Source organism: Acomys minous (genome assembly GCF_964271855.1).
Source record: "Acomys minous genome assembly, chromosome: 12".
NCBI classification, from domain to species: domain Eukaryota; kingdom Metazoa; phylum Chordata; class Mammalia; order Rodentia; family Muridae; genus Acomys; species Acomys minous.
Genome location: NC_140493.1, coordinates 65,737,115 through 65,747,114, shown reverse-complemented (window position 1 = coordinate 65,747,114; position 10,000 = coordinate 65,737,115). Strand labels below are relative to the sequence as shown.

Genomic DNA, 10,000 nt, shown 5'->3' with positions numbered 1-10,000 from the left:
TTGGTGCAGGCACGCAGAGGCATACCTAATATGCCGTGGCTTTCTCAGAACCCTCTCTGTATTGCCAGGCTCGCCTCCGATTCGGAGCGACCCACCAGCCTCTGGCCCCCAAGAGCTGTGGAATTCTATCAATATCTGCTTGGGTTGAGTGAAAAAGGATCTGAAGTCAGTTCAAGGTCATCATCACTCCTCCCTCAGCCTTTGACCTTATGCCAGAAAGGGTGGGTGACTGAACTTCTTATCTCTTCATTACCTTCCAGTGACACCTTAGTTTCTCCTTGGAGGTGGAGAGGCCTCCGTGGCCGATGTGGAAAGTCTTCCGTTTTCAAGTGTCACAGGGAAACGCTCATTTGGTTTTTGGTCCCCCCTCCCCCTTCCCTTTCCCCTTCCCCGACAGGGTTTCTCTGAGTAGTAGCCTTGGCTGTCCTGGAACCACGTTGTAGACCAGTCTGGCCTCAAACTCACAGTGATCTGCCTCCCCCTCCCTGCCTCAGCAGTGAGTGCTGGGATTAAAGGTGTGTGCCACCACCACGCCCAGATGGTTTTTGTTTTGTTTCGTTTCGTTTTAAGAGATGGTGCCAGTCTCTTTATGTAGCCTTTATTGTCTCAGAATTCACTGGGTTTTTTGTTTTGTTTTGTTTTTTCCTTTTTGAAGATTTCTTGACTATTACGTATACAGTGCTCTGCCTGCATGTACATACACCAGCAGGCCAGAAGGCATCAGATCACATTATAGATGGTTGTGAGCCACCATGCATGTTGTTGCTAGGCAGAACAGTGTCCTTAACCTCTGAGCCATCTCTCCAGCCCCAGCGTTCACTATTCACAGCATATCTGCCTCTCCCTGTCTCCCATCTGACATCCATAAAGTCCTACTGATAGCTCTTGCTGAGATACTTAATTCTTTCTTTCCTTCTTTCTTTCATCTTGTGTGGCCCCTGTTTTATCACACATGAATTCTGTTCATACTTTTATTCATTCATTCATTCTTTCATTTATTTTGTACTCATCTCTACGGTTATTTATTTATTTATTTTTTGTTGTTGTTGTTTCTGTTTTTTGAGACAGGGATTCTGTGTAGGCTTGGCTGTCCTGGACTCACTTTGTAGACTAGGCTGGCCTTAAACTCACAGCAATCTGCCTGACTCTCCTGGGATAAAAGAAAGCCCTGCGCCGCCACCCCCTGGCTTTCAGTTATTTCTTTGAGTCAAGGTCTCTCCCTCTCCCTTTCCCTCTCCCTCTCCCTCTCCCCCACGCCCCCCTCTCTCTCTCTCTACTCCCCGCACTCCCACCCCACTGTATGCCCATAGTGCTGAGTATAGTAGAATCATACTGCTTTTGTGGACTGGTTAGAGTCACTGCTGCATTACTAATAAATAGAATCAGTACTGATGACTAATAAACATTGGTCTCCATTTGTCTGTCTGTGCCTCCCCTATCTATCTATCTATCTATCTATCTATCTATCTATCTATCATCTTTGTATTTATGTATTAGTGTAGTATGGAGGCTACATCTTTGTAAGAAAATTAGCTTATCAGCAGATCACGCTCTGTGGAGATCAGGTTGAAATTTAAGAGTTCTGTCTCTGTTAATCTCCAAGTGTTAGGATTAAAGGTATGCACCACCATGCCCTGTCACAGAGATCTGCTTGTCTCTGTCTCCCGAGTGCTGGGATTAAAGGCATGTGCCACCGTGACTTGTTTAATTGTTTTATTCTAATTTTAGTAAAAAAATTTTTAAACATCTCAAACAAAAATTAATCAGGAAAACAAGAAAATTCTAAGTCCTAGGTAGTTAACTACATTCCCTAGCCTAGTTTAGAAATCTATCAGCCTCCTAGTTCCGCCTCTCCAACTAGCCACGTGTCTGTAGCCATCTCTGTTCTGTAGGAGTCAAGCCCACAGATAACTAGGAGCAGTTTCTGTAAAATTATCTGGCCCAAGGAAATATTAGCCCTGGACTTGTTTAGTTAGTTGGATCTAAGCTGGAAACTCTCAGCTGTAAATGTTTGTTTCCAAGGACAAAACTAGTTTATATCTCTTATTTGAGCACCTAAAATTTTTTAGAAATATTTCAAGTAAACATTAAGCAAATAAACAAGAAAATTATAAACACCTTGTAGCTAAGGAATTTGGAATTAACTCTATTTGCTAGACCAATTTGAAAAACTGTTAGTCACTTACAAGCAAAAAAATTAAGCAAGAAAATTCTAAGTTTTAGGCAATAAACTCTATTTCTTAGACCGTGCTTTTTCAACTTGTCACATGTTTGCAGCCATGCCTGTTCTATAAGAGGCAAGCCCCACAGGCAGCCACTGTGTCTGGGTCCAGGCCCTGGAAAGGGCAGGCCTGCTCCTGCCTCAGAGGCAATACTCTTACTGTCTCATAGGCTGTGTGTGCCATGTTGTGCTGCACTGTTTTAGAAAATTGGCCAGCGAGTAAAGCTTAGCCCTCTTTCAAGACATAGAAAAATGAAACAGTATTTTAAAAAGTTAAACAAATTTACAGACATAGACATAAAATTTGACATGACGATTATAAAGCAATACCCGAGTTCCCTGTGTCCTGAAGGACTGTTTGAATCTCTGTAAGAAAAGCTAATGCTTACAAGGGCTTTTTTAACTCTAACTCCTCTTTCCCTGAGAAAAATTTTAAGGTGGCGAATAAATTACGCCTCCTTTGAGAGACTTTAACCCATCTTATTGACAGAGATGAACTCTTACCTAAGTGCGGAGAGGTCCTGTGAGCAGCAGGCCCGCACCCGAGACGATCGGAGGTACTTTTGACCTCGACGAGAGACTTGACCGCGGCGTTTCTGAATTATTTCCCATGAAGGGTCTCTCTCGTGGTAGAGGGCTCGTACCTCGTGGCCACGTTGGGCGCCACTTGTCCCGTCCAGCAGGACCAGTAATTACGGGGTCGCGAGGGGAGCCATACCTGAAAAGATGGGACGAGAAAGAAGGAGACGAGACCAAGTAGAACTCCTATCAAGGTCTGTTTATTGAATCAAAAGCAAAAGCTTATATGGGGTGGAAGCAGGAGCCAAGCAGTAGGGGGTCTGAGAATGCCTCCAGGTGATCTCAGCAGGGGAACATCCTGTGGTTCATCTTGAAACAATTCCTATCTTACTTTAGCTAACTATCTCTTGGAAAGTCCCGAGCCAACCCGGCTAAACAACATCTGCAGAGGTCGAAAGGAGGAGGTTATCCCGAGGTCGAAAGGAGGAGGTTATGCAGAGGCTGAAATAAGGAAGTTATGCAGAGGCTGAAATAAGGAAGTTATGCAGAGGCTGAAATAAGGAAGTTATGCAGAGGCTGAAATGAGGAAGTTTAGCTTTGGAATGGGGCATCAGAATTTTGCCTCAGCCAGTAGATTCTTTTAGCCTTGAATGACCCTGGGCTGGCTCCGGACAGTTAATTTAAAAGTTTATTTTCAATTAAAAATATTTATTCATTATTATGTGTACAGTGCTTCATCTGCCTGCGTGTATGCCTGCACGCCAGAGGAGGACATTAGATCAAATTATAGATGGCTGTGAGCCGCCGTGTGCTCGCTGGGAACGCATCTCAGGACCTCTGGAGGGGCAGTCAGTGCTCTTAACCTCTGAGCCACCTCTCCATCCAGCTCTTAATTTTTGTTTTTTGTTTTCAGAGAGTGAGTTAAGCCTTTATGTGGTTTGTCTTTTCATGGAGTGAGGGAACTGTGTAGATCAGAAGAGGCTTCCCTATAATTCTGTACATGCACATTGGGGTTAAGTTCTGAAACCAGAACTTAAAGAAGCCAGCTCTGTGTGGTCCTGTAGGCCTTGAATCCCATAGCTCTGAAGGCAGAGGCAGGTGAAACTCTGTGAGCTGGAGGCAGGCCTCATCTAGTTAGGGATTTCCATGGTTACACATGGGGTATGGAGACTACACTAAATAAAGGACCAGTTTATCCTTGATAGATAGCTGAATAAAGACTTAAATATGTACTTGGAAAAACCAAACACAGAAGTCCACCTCTCTCTGCTGTGATTACATGAGGAAACTATGATGCTTGGCCTCCATTTGTCTTTCTGTCTGTGTATCATCTATCTATCTACTTATGTACTTACTTATCTAAGGTTTTTGGAGATAGTCTCTCTCTCTCTCTCTCTCTCTCTCTCTCTCTCTCTCTCTCTCTCTCTCTCTCTCTCTCTCTGTCTCTCTCCCCTCTGGCTGTCTTTGAAACTGATGTGTAGATCGACTTAGGTTGGAACTCCCAGGACTACCTAGAAACTTTCTTGGAGATAAAGAGCTGAAAGGACCAGCATGGTTGCACACGCCATTCATCCCAGCACTTGGGAGGCAGAGGTAGGTGGATCTCTGTGAGTTTGAGACCAGCCTGGTCTAAAAACTGAGTTCCAGGACACCCAAGGCTACCCAGAGAAACCCTGTCTCCAAAAACCAATATAAATAAGTAAATAAACAAATGAAATTAAAGGAAGCAGGGCCTGGTGGTGCATGCCAGGACAATTAATTATATCTGCTTTATTTTTTTTTCTTATGACTAATGCAATGAAAAATTTAAATGATCAGTGCATTGCTGCTACCAGGCCTGGCTCTTTCCTTCCTTTCTTCCTTCCTTTCCTCCTCCTCCTCCTCTTCCTTCTCCTCATTCTAATATATATATATATTTTTCGAGACAAGGTTTCTCTATGTTAGCCTTGGCTGCCCTGGACTCGCTTTGTAGACCAGGCTGGCCATGAACTCACAACGATCCGCCTGCCTCTGCCTCCCAAGTGCTGGGAGTAAAGACGTGCGCCACCACTGCCCGGCCATTTCTTTATTGCAATATCGTCCTTTCAAACTGTAATTGAATCGCCCACCCCAACCCCACTTTGTAGACCTGGTTGGCCTCACAGTTCTGCTTGACTCTGCCAATACTGCCGTAAATTTCCCTACTTTGGAAAACTTTCATCTTATCTGTGAGATCACTCGGCTTATGATAAAAACAAACAAACAAACAAAGAAAAAAAATCAGCCAAGACTACACAGAGAAACCCTGTCTCAAAAAAAATTGTCCCTTACAGCTGTGCATATAATCCCAGGACTCTGGGACACAGAGGCAGGTGGGTGATTAGATTTTTATTGGCAGGGGTTGGGGGTGGGCTCTCTGTGAATTTGAGGTCTGCCAAGGATTTTACACAGAGAAACCCTGTGTGGGGCAGGGGAGGGGGAGGGGGAGGAGAGGAGAATTGTCTCTTGGTTGAGGCCCCTGCAGCCCCACCCCACTAGCTAGCACAGCAACAAAGGGTGTGTCTCTGATCTGCAGAGCCTGGAGGGATGCCTGTCCTGAGGAGTTTATTTCTGCTGTTTTGCAGCATTCCTTGCTCTGCTTGTTGCCCTTGTGGTCTTCACACCCCCTCTTGATCTATGACTTGTACGAAAACTCGAAGGGGGCAGTATCATTGGCACGAACAACAAGAAATAGTGAGTGCTTGATCTTTTTCAGGTGTTGCTGCTAGAGCACATTCATGATTTGACCACCACCCTTGGAAAGAATTTAGAGATTCCGGCATGGTGGCACACACTTGTCTCTAAAGCAGGTCCAGGAGAGCAAAGGATACACAGAGAAACCTTGTGTCGGAAAACCAAGATAAAAAACCAAAAAACCAAAAAGAAAAAAAAAAGGAACAACCAAATAAACACAGGATAAAACTCAGAGATGTAGCCGGGTATGGTGGCACATGCCTTTAACCCCAGGACTCTGGAGGCAGAGGCAGGCGGATCGCCTACAAAGCAAGCCCGGGACAGCCAAGGATACAAAGAGAAAACCTGTCTCGAAAAACCAAACCAACCAAACAAACAAAAGAACTTAGAGATGTAGATTGTTAGCAATGACGACTGCCCTTACAAAGAATTTGGCTTAGCAAGTTTGAGGTTTAGGAAGAGGTACACTCTTAACAGCCGAGCTACAGACTTTTTGAGGCTTACAAGCAAAAACAGTGCCTTGACTACCACTAGCTGACATGACTCCGTCATGGAAGCTGGACTTCTAGGGGATTGATTTCTTTTTTTTTTTTTTTTTTTTTTTTTTTGGCTTTTTAGAGACAGGGTTTCTCTGTGTAGCCTTGGCCACCCTGGACTCACTTTGTAGACTAGGCTGGCCTCGAACTCACAGCGATCCGCCTGCCTCTGCCTCCCAAGCGCTGGGATGAAAGGTGTGCGCCACCACACCCAGCTGGGGATTGATTTCTTACTGCTATTTTTTTCCCTCAGCTTCCTTGACATGATTTGATAAAAATTGTTAATGAGTAGATAGGCACTTTGGGGATTTAAACTAGAAATGGTTGGTTAAATGCATGATTCTTTTAGGATTACACACACACTCCTTTAAAAATAATTAATACAAAACAATTCATTTTGTCTTTGTAACTGCATTCATTGGAGCTTTTCATGTTTCATCCAAGTGTGTGTGTGTGTGTGTGTGTGTGTGTGTGTGTGTGTGTGTGTACAGAGTGGGGGGAAGGGGGGGAGAGAGAAAGAGAGAGAGAGAGAGAGAGAGAGAGAGAGAGAGAGAGAGAGAGAGAGAGAGAGAGTAGGCTCAATTTTCATTTTTATTTCTTTTTTCTTTTTCTTTTTTGGTTTTTTGAAACCGGTGTGAGCCACCATGCCTGGCTGAGCTAAATTTTATTAACAATTATATTTTTATTATGAACCACCAGACTAACCCAGACGAGATGAAACAGAGATTGAATGAATGAATGAAACCTTCTGTTTATTAGTTCCCAGGAACGATTATCCCAGTGCTGTCAGCAGGATTTCTTCTGCTGGCACCTGGAGCCCTTGAGCGGTTCTCTGTAGGAACGTTTCCAAGAGGAGCAATGAACAGCCAAAGGACCCCACGTCTCCAAAGATGCCCCTGCACACACTACCCTCCTGATTTTGGCTCACATTTATATCTCCTCTTGGAATTTTTTCAAGGAGGTTTTTCAGCTGGTTGGTAACAACCAAGCTCCCCAACAAGATGCTTCTTCTTCTTCTTCTCCTCCTCCTCCTCCTCCTCCTCCTCCTCCTCCTCTTCTTCTTCCAACGGAAGTTAAGACAGGGTTTCTCTGTGTAGCCTTGGCTGTCCTGGACTTACTTTGTAGGCCAGGCTAGCCTCGAACTCACACTGATCTGCCCACCTCTGCCTCCCGAGCACTGGGATGAATGGCAGGCGGGCGCCACCAAGCCCGGCTAAGTGTTGGATTTCTGTTTTGTTTTCTGTTTTCTGTAAAGTCAAGGGTCCCTCTGTGTAGTCGTGGCTGTCCTGGAAGTCACTCGGGAGACCAAACTGGACACAGACTCAGAGGTTCACTTGCCCTCACCTCCCAAGGGCTGCAATTTTGTGTTTGTGTTTAGGTGTTTGCTTGTTTTCAGTGGTAACGTTTCGATGCAACAGCCCTGGCTGTCGTGCAGCTTGCTCTGCAGACCAGTCTGCCATTTTGCTTTGGTTTGTCTTTTCTGTGAAGTGAAGGGCTTCACGTTTAGAGTCAGATTTGGTGCAGGCAGGGCCATACCTAATATGCCGTGGCTTTCTCAGAACCCTCTCTGTGTATGCCAGGCTCGCCTCCGATTCGGAGCGACCCACCAGCCTCTGGCCCCCAACTGCTGAGATGAGAGCCGTGGGCCGCCACAGACAGGTTGCTTGAATTCAATGTTTTATCTTGCTGTCTGGCTGGGTTGAGTGAAAAAGAACCTGAAGTTAGATCAAGGTCATCACCCCTCCCTCAGCCTTTGACTGAACTCCTTATCTCTTAACTACTTTCCAGTGAAACCTTAGTTTCTCCTTGGAGGTGAAGAGGCCTCCGTGGCTGGTGTGGAAAGTCAGCCGTTTTCAGGTGTCACAGGGAAATGCTCATTTGGATTTTGGTTCCCCCTCCCCCTTCCCCTCCTCAGACAGGATTTCTCTGAGTAGTAGTAGTACTGGAATCACTTTGTTGATCAGTTTGGCCTCAAACTCACAGTGATCTGCCTGCCCCTGCCTCAGCAGTGAGTGCTGGAATTAAAGGTGTCTGCCACCACCATGTCCAGCTGGGTTTTGCTGTGTTTTATTCTAACAGATGGTGTTATTCTCTTTATATAGCCTGTATTGTGTCTGTTTTGTTTTTTGGTTATTTTTTTCTTTTTGAAGATTTCTTGACTATTATGTATACAGTGCTCTGCCTGCATGTACATACACCGGCAGGCCAGAAGAAGGCATCAGATCACATTATAGATATTAGAAATGGTTGTGAGCCACCATTCATATTGTTGCTGGGCATTGAACTCAGGAGGAGCAGTCAGTGTCCTTAACCTCTGAGCCATCTCTCCAGCCCCAGAGTTCACTATTCACAGCATATCTGCCTCTCTCTCTGTCTCCCATCTGACATCTATAAAGCCCTATTGATATCTGTTGCTGAGATACTTAATTCTTTCTTTCTTTCTTTCTTTCTTTCTTTCTTTCTTTCTTTCTTTCTTTCGTGCTTGTGTAGCCCCTGTTTTATCACACATGAGTTATGCTCATGCATTTATTTATTTATTTATTTGTTTGTTTGTTCGTTCATTCATTCATTCATTCATTTATTTTGTATTCATCTCTTCAATTATTTCTTTTTTTGTTTTCTTTTGTTAGTGTTTTTTTAGACAGGGTTTATGTGTAGAGTTGGCTGTCCTGGACTCACTTTGTAGACCAGGCTGGCCTCCAACTCACAGTGATATGCCTGCCTCTGCCTCTCGAGTGCTGGGATTAAAGAAAACCATGTGCCGCCACAGCCTGGCTTTCAGTTATTTTTTATTTATTTATTTTTTTGGTTTTTTGAGACAGGGTCTCTCTGTGTAGTCTTGGCCGTCCTGGACTCACTTTGTAGACCAGGCTGGCCTCGAACTCACAGCGATCCGCCTGCCTCTGCCTCATGAGTGCTAGGATTAAAGGCGTGCGCCACCACGCCCGGCCAGTTATTTCTTTAAGTCAAGATCTCTCTCTCTCTCTCTCCTCTCTCTCTCTCTCTCTCTCTCTCCCTCTCCCTCTCCCTCTCCCCCCCCCTTTGTGCTGGGTATAGAATCACATTGATTTTCTGGGCTGGCTATAGAGTCACTGCTGCATTGCTAATAAATAGATTCAGTACTGACTGATGACTAATATACATTAGAAGGTAGCTGGCACTACCTAGACCAGGCTGCCTGACTCTGCTGTGATCAAATGAGGGAACTATGAGGATTGGTGTCCATTTGTCTGTCTGTGTGTCTATTATCTATCTATCTATCTATCTATCTATCTATCTATCTATCTATGTGTGTGTGTATGTATGTATGTATGTATGTATGTATGTATGTATCTAACATCTATGTATTTATGTATTAGTATAGTACGGACAATACACTAAATAAAGGAATAGTGCCCAAAGGATTTTCTCACTGCGCATGCGCACAGAATTTTCTCACTGCGCATGCGCAAAGGATTTTCTCACTGCCCATGCACAAAGACTTTTCTCACTGCGCATGCGCAGTGGATTTTCTCACTGGGCATGCGCAGAAGGGGGCACATTGCGCCAGTGAAGCAGCAGGGGGCGATGCTATCTATGGCTCTCCACAGGGTTCCATGTGAACAGCAGTTGAACATGGGTCAGTCGGTCCTGAGAGATGGGCTAGCGCCGTTCTGAAGGGACGGGCGATGGCCTCCGTTGCCCTCGGCCGATCGAAAGGGAGTCGGGTTCAGATCCCCAAATCTGGAGTGGCGGAGATGGGCGCCGCGAGGCATCCAGTACGGTAACGTGACCGATCCCGGAGAAGCTGGTGGGAGCCCCGGGGAGAGTTCTCTTTTCTTTGTGAAGGGCAGGGCACCCTGGAATGGGTTTGCCCCGAGAGAGGGGCCCGCGCCTTGGAAAGCGTCGCGGTTCTGGCGGCCTCTGGTGAGCTCTCGCTGACCCTTGAAAATCCGGGGGAGAGGGTGTAAATCTCGCGCCGGGCCGTACCCATATCCGCAGCAGGTCTCCAAGGTGAACAGCCTCTGGCATG

At 45.4% G+C, this 10,000-nt stretch overlaps 1 long non-coding RNA gene across 1 annotated transcript in view; it reads left to right on the top strand.

The window, feature by feature from the left end:
• The first annotated feature begins 1,517 nt into the window (after nucleotides 1-1,517).
• The window catches only part of LOC311580094, a 23,620-nt gene continuing 15,137 nt past the window's right edge, over nucleotides 1,518-10,000 (top strand). The window contains exon 1 of the long non-coding RNA XR_014773353.1: nucleotides 1,518-3,414. This is a non-coding gene — a long non-coding RNA (uncharacterized lncRNA). The remainder of the gene's footprint in view (nucleotides 3,415-10,000) is intronic.